Source organism: Galeopterus variegatus, unplaced genomic scaffold, assembly GCF_000696425.1.
Source record: "Galeopterus variegatus unplaced genomic scaffold, G_variegatus-3.0.2 Scaffold3992, whole genome shotgun sequence".
Classification (NCBI taxonomy): domain Eukaryota; kingdom Metazoa; phylum Chordata; class Mammalia; order Dermoptera; family Cynocephalidae; genus Galeopterus; species Galeopterus variegatus.
Genome location: NW_007730103.1, coordinates 27,534 through 32,882, shown reverse-complemented (window position 1 = coordinate 32,882; position 5,349 = coordinate 27,534). Strand labels below are relative to the sequence as shown.

At 40.3% G+C, this 5,349-nt stretch overlaps 1 protein-coding gene and 1 pseudogene across 1 annotated transcript in view; both read right to left on the bottom strand.

Moving 5' to 3' along the window:
- The window catches only part of THOC2 (THO complex 2), a 177,716-nt gene that overhangs the window by 170,959 nt on the left and 1,408 nt on the right, over window positions 1-5,349 (bottom strand). The window lies entirely within an intron of this gene.
- On the bottom strand, window positions 3,599-4,649 carry LOC103602050 (annotated as a pseudogene).

The following is a 5,349-nucleotide window of genomic DNA, read 5'->3' as shown; positions in this document are numbered from 1 at the left end:
CCATAAGGACATGAGAAGATGTTCAACATCACTAAGCATGAGGGAAATCCAAACCAAAACCACAACAAGATACCACTTCATGCCCACTAGTTTGCCTATATTATTAAAAAAAAAAAAAAAAAAAAAAAAAAAAGATAGCAACAAGTGTTGAGGATACGGAAAAATGGTAACCCTCATACATTGCTGGTGGTAATGTGAAATGGTACAGCCATTTTGGAAAACAATTTGCCCATTCCTCAAAATGTTAAACATAGAGCTCCCATACAAGCCAGTAATTACACTCCTAGGTATATACCCAAGAGGAATAAAAACATATGTTCACACAAAACTTGGACACAAATCTTCATAGCAGCATTATTCATAGTAGCCAAAAAGTGGAAACAACTCACATGTCCATCAACTGATGAATGAGTAACAAAGCGTGGGATATTCATACAATGGTATGTGATTGAGCCATAAAAAGAAACAAAGTATTGATACATGCTACAACATGGATAAACCTTGAAATTATGCTACATGAAAGAAGCCAGCCACAAAGGACCACATATTATATGGTTCCATTGATATGAAATGCCAGGCAAGAATTATGAGAAAGAGAAGGGACTTCTGCAGGGTACTGGCAGTAGTAAAACATGGTAACACCACACAAAGTTCACACTCAGAAAGAGAAAGTCCCACCCTATCTAAGTAAATACTAAGAATGGGTTTGGGACCTGGTGGATCAGTGCACTGACTGATAAAAAGAAAGGGGCCTAAAAATTTCACTGGACGAGAGGCAGTCGTCTTGCTTCTTGCAAAAAGACAGGGAGAAGTATCCACTGGAGGAATAGCTTCGGAGAATCAGATCAAATGACCCCTCCCCACCAAAGCACCATTTATTAAAAAAACTGTACTTTATTATATCAACAGAAGAGGGTGCTCTTGAACCAAAAGACCAAACAAGGCATCCAAATCCCTTTCTCCATATAGAATCAATTGTTATTACTGAACCAGGAAAATCCAGAATACTTTACAATGATTAAAAAAAAGAAGCCCAACATCTGCAGAAAGCTACTATAAAGGGAAAAAAAGCAAGAATCAAAACTTTTCAGCTGATGAAAATAAACACCCTCTAAGAAAAGAACCACAAAGCAGAGAAAAACATGAATTAAATATAATAAAACAATTACATATATGAAAGAATACTATAAATCAGAAATTCAAAAATTCACGATAGAAATAAACAACAGAAAATGTAAAGTGAGCTCTGACTGAACTTAGGAAAGAAATTGAAGAAAAAGACAAAATCATCTCAGAAGAAAAGACTATGTTACAAGGCACCCAAGGGAGAAGGGATATGATTTTAAAATACAGTAAAGGAAAGAAAGGATGAGAATGAAAAAGAACCAAGAGAACCAAAACAATAAAGGGGCTAAAGAGGAAACATAGATATAGTGTACATATCTGGAATCTCCTTAATAAAAAAAAAAAGCAGATAATGGAAGAGAACCAATATTTAAAATTAGAATTTTAACAAAACTTTTTAGAAATAAAAGAACAACCAATTTTACATATTTAAAGACGCTGTTGTGTACTTGAGAACACCGACAGTCAACTCTGAGACGTAGCCTAGTAAAACAGACAATAATGATAAAGAAAAAAATCCTTTTGGTCTACAAGCAAAAAAAAAAATCCCTAAGTGACCTACGAGAAAAGAAAATCAGGTGACATCAAACTACTTGACAGAAATATAGAAATAAGATAACAGTGGAGAAACATTTTAAAGAAACAAAAAAAAGTATGAGGCAAAGATTTTAGCTTTAAACTTTCAAGAACTCAAGAAACTTTGCACTCAAGAACTCTTTCTGAGGATTCTATTAGGGGTCAAGTTTCATCCAACTAAGAGATGATTGGAAAACTTTGGCAAAAGGACAGATATTGAGAATTGAATGTGTTTAATTGTAAATCTAAGACTAAAACAAATATAAGGATAAGACTTGAAGAACATTCTCTGGTAAAGTAGAAATACAACTAAAAAAGGGAATGAAGAAGTATAGAATAAATTCAATGATTACTGCCCAGGTCGAATGTGGGAGTCAAAGCATATCATTTAAACTCGCAAACCAAATAGCAGAAAACTAGATAAGGAAAACTGGGTCTAAGAGCTAAGACTCAGCTAATCTAGCATAGACGACTTCATCTATCCTAGTTGATGGTGTCACTTAAGCCTTCTCGTGCTCTGACCTTTGTGGTATCTTTTAAATATTCCATATATCAGAATATTCCATGTATCAGGCAGCCTCCATGATACGGATTGAATTGCATCCCCCAAATTTTATGTATTAGAAGCTTGATCCCCACTGTAACTGTTAAGAGGATGGGAAATCCTATTATTGTAACTGAAAGGTGAGGCCTCGAAGAGGTGATTAAATTGTAGGACCATGCCCTAATGAATGGATTAATAATGGTGGTCATGGGTATGGTCATGGGCTTTAAAAGGAGAGCATATGAGAGTCTCTCTCTCTCTCTCTGATTCTATCATCTCACAATGTGAGACCCCTGGGTCATTGTCACCACCACCAAGGCCCTCACCAGATGTGTTCCCTAGACTTTAGACTTCCCAGCTTCCAAAACAGTAAGCAATAAAGTTCATTTTCTTATAAATTACTCAGTTCCAGGTATTTTCTTATAAGCAACAGAAACAGACTAATACAGTCCATGCTAAACAATATTCTCTCACACACACACATACACATGAGCCCAGGCCATTCATTGCATAACATCTCTTAATTCTGTTTTGTAGTCTAATGGTGACAATCTCACATTCTCAGCCCACAGAAAAATGCTTTACCTTCCTGCTGAGCCAGCTGCCCCACCTCTAGCCAGGGAATCCAGCTCCTCTTCAGGCTGCCAGAGGTCTTCTAGGGCAGCTTTATTTACAGAGATTTACACAACACATTTGTCTGTAGGGCAGCATCCCCGCCTTCTGACAGAGTCAGATATTAAAAGGTTATTCTCCATTCTAAGAGATTGAAATTGGAAGTTTTTTTAAAAATTTCTAAATTGTAACAGTTTGCTTTAGGGCTTACTCAGTTGCTTGCTACTCAAGGCATAAAAGAGCAGACAGGAGGTAGTTGAGAAAAAAACATATAAAAGATAATACTGGCCTTTTGTTCCAGGTCTATTTTTTTAATCATGTTGAAGCCATATCCATCTGTCCCTGTTTTACTAAGATTTTTTAAAATATTATCATAAATAAACATCAAATTCTCTCAGATGCCTTTCTGGCATATATCAAGAGGATCATGTGGTTTTCTACCTTTCGTCTATTAATACAATAAATATTATAATATTAATATATTTCATCATACTGAACCATCTCTCACATTCCTGGAATGAAACCCACTTGGCCATGATTAATGCATGACTGTATTCTCTTTGTCAAATAAATATATTATTAGAGTTTTTGCAGCAATATATATATATATTTTTTGCCTCAGAAAGTGACATTTATTCAAAGAAGATGTCCATCCCTTGGCTCCCTTCCCTCCCCCCTCCTGCTACTCATCAACCCCCCAGGATTGAACCCTGGCTAGGGCTAGTAGCAGGACAGACCCTCTCAGATGAGGTCAGCAACAGTGAGGGGTATCTCAACAATGGACGTGTTGTAGAACGTCTTGTTGTCTTGAAGAGTCCTCTTGTCTTCTTCTATCACCATGTTAATAACCACACCCTATGGCCAAAATGTCCACCATGACTGATTCTTTTTTTTTTTTTTTTTTGTCTTTTTTCCGTGTCCGGCAACGGGATCGCAACCCTCGGTGCTGCCCCCGCACCTCGCTCAGCCAGTGAGCGGGAACCGGTCTGTATGTGGGATCCGAACCCTCGGCGGGAGTGCTGCCGCGCTTCCCAAGCGGCGCACTAGCGCAGTGCGCCACCGGGCCGGCCCCGTGACTGATTCTATAGATATAGTTTTCCTTGTGGTGTGAAAGTCATAGTTGATGACTAAAGAAACCTGCTGCACATCAATGCCTCCGGCCAGAAGGTCAGTGATAATCAATACTCATCTCATTCCTTTTGGTCCATATCTCCATGCATGGCAGAGACAGTGAAGTCTTGGGCCTACATCTTCTCAGTGATCCAATTGACCTTCCTTCAGGTGTTGATAAAGATGACTGCCCAGGTGATGGTCAGGGTTTCATACAAGTCACACAGTATATCCAGCTTCCATTCCTCTCATTCCATGCTGATGTAGAATTGGTAGATATACTCTCCAGGGTCAGCTTTTCCTTCTTGACAAGAATCTGAATGGGATCCCTCATGAACTTCTTGGTCATCTCAAGCACATCAGAAGGCATTGTAGCTATCAACAAAACCACCTGGGTGTTGCTGTTGGGCTTTTGGAATATGTCATAGATCTGGTACTTGAATCCACAGCTTAACATTTCAGCAGCTTCATCCGGTACAATCATCTTGATGTATTTAGGAGACAAGTATCTCCAGTTAAGCATATCAAACACAGGGGTACCCATGATGGTGTGGGGAGTTTCCATCTGCAGCTTCTGCACCTCAGCACACACGTTGGTGCCCCCAGTGCAGTCATGACAGGAGGCACCCATGTATTCTCCTAATGCCATGACCTGCAGCAATATTTTTAAGTAACATTTCATCAAATTTACTTACTTGGTTGGGGTTTTTTTGGCAGCTGGCTGGTACGGGGATCCGAACCCTTGACCTTGTTGTTACAACACTGTGGTCTAAACAACTGAGCTAACCAGCCAGTCCAATCAAATTTGTTTCAGACAATCCCTTCTTCTTGACTGATTTTTTTCTCCCTACTAAATCATCTCTATCAAGAACAGAGCTCAATCACATATTGCACACAGGTATTGAAATTCAACACTGTAACCATAGATATGTACAATCAAGTATATTTCTTTCTTTTTTTTTTTTTTTCCTTTTTGTCTTTTTTCGTGACCAGCAACGGATCGCAACCCTCAGTGTCGCGCCCGTACCGGACCGGGACCGGCAACGGGATCGCAACCCTCGGTGTTGCTCCCACACCTCGCTCAGCCAGTGAGCGGGACCCGGTCTGTATGTGGGATCCGACCCCTCGGCGGGAGTGCCGCCGCGCTCCCAAGTGGCGCACTGTAGCAGTGCGCCACTGGGCCGGCCCACAATCAAGTATATTTCAATTAAAAAAATTAAATTTAGGGGCGCGGTGGCGCTCCCGCCGAGGGTTTAGATCCCACATACAGACCGGTTCCCGCTCACTGGCTGAGCGAGGTGTGGGAGCAACACCGAGGGTTGCGATCCCGTTGCCGGTCCCGGTCCGGTACGGGCGCGACACTGAGGGTTGCGATCCGTTGC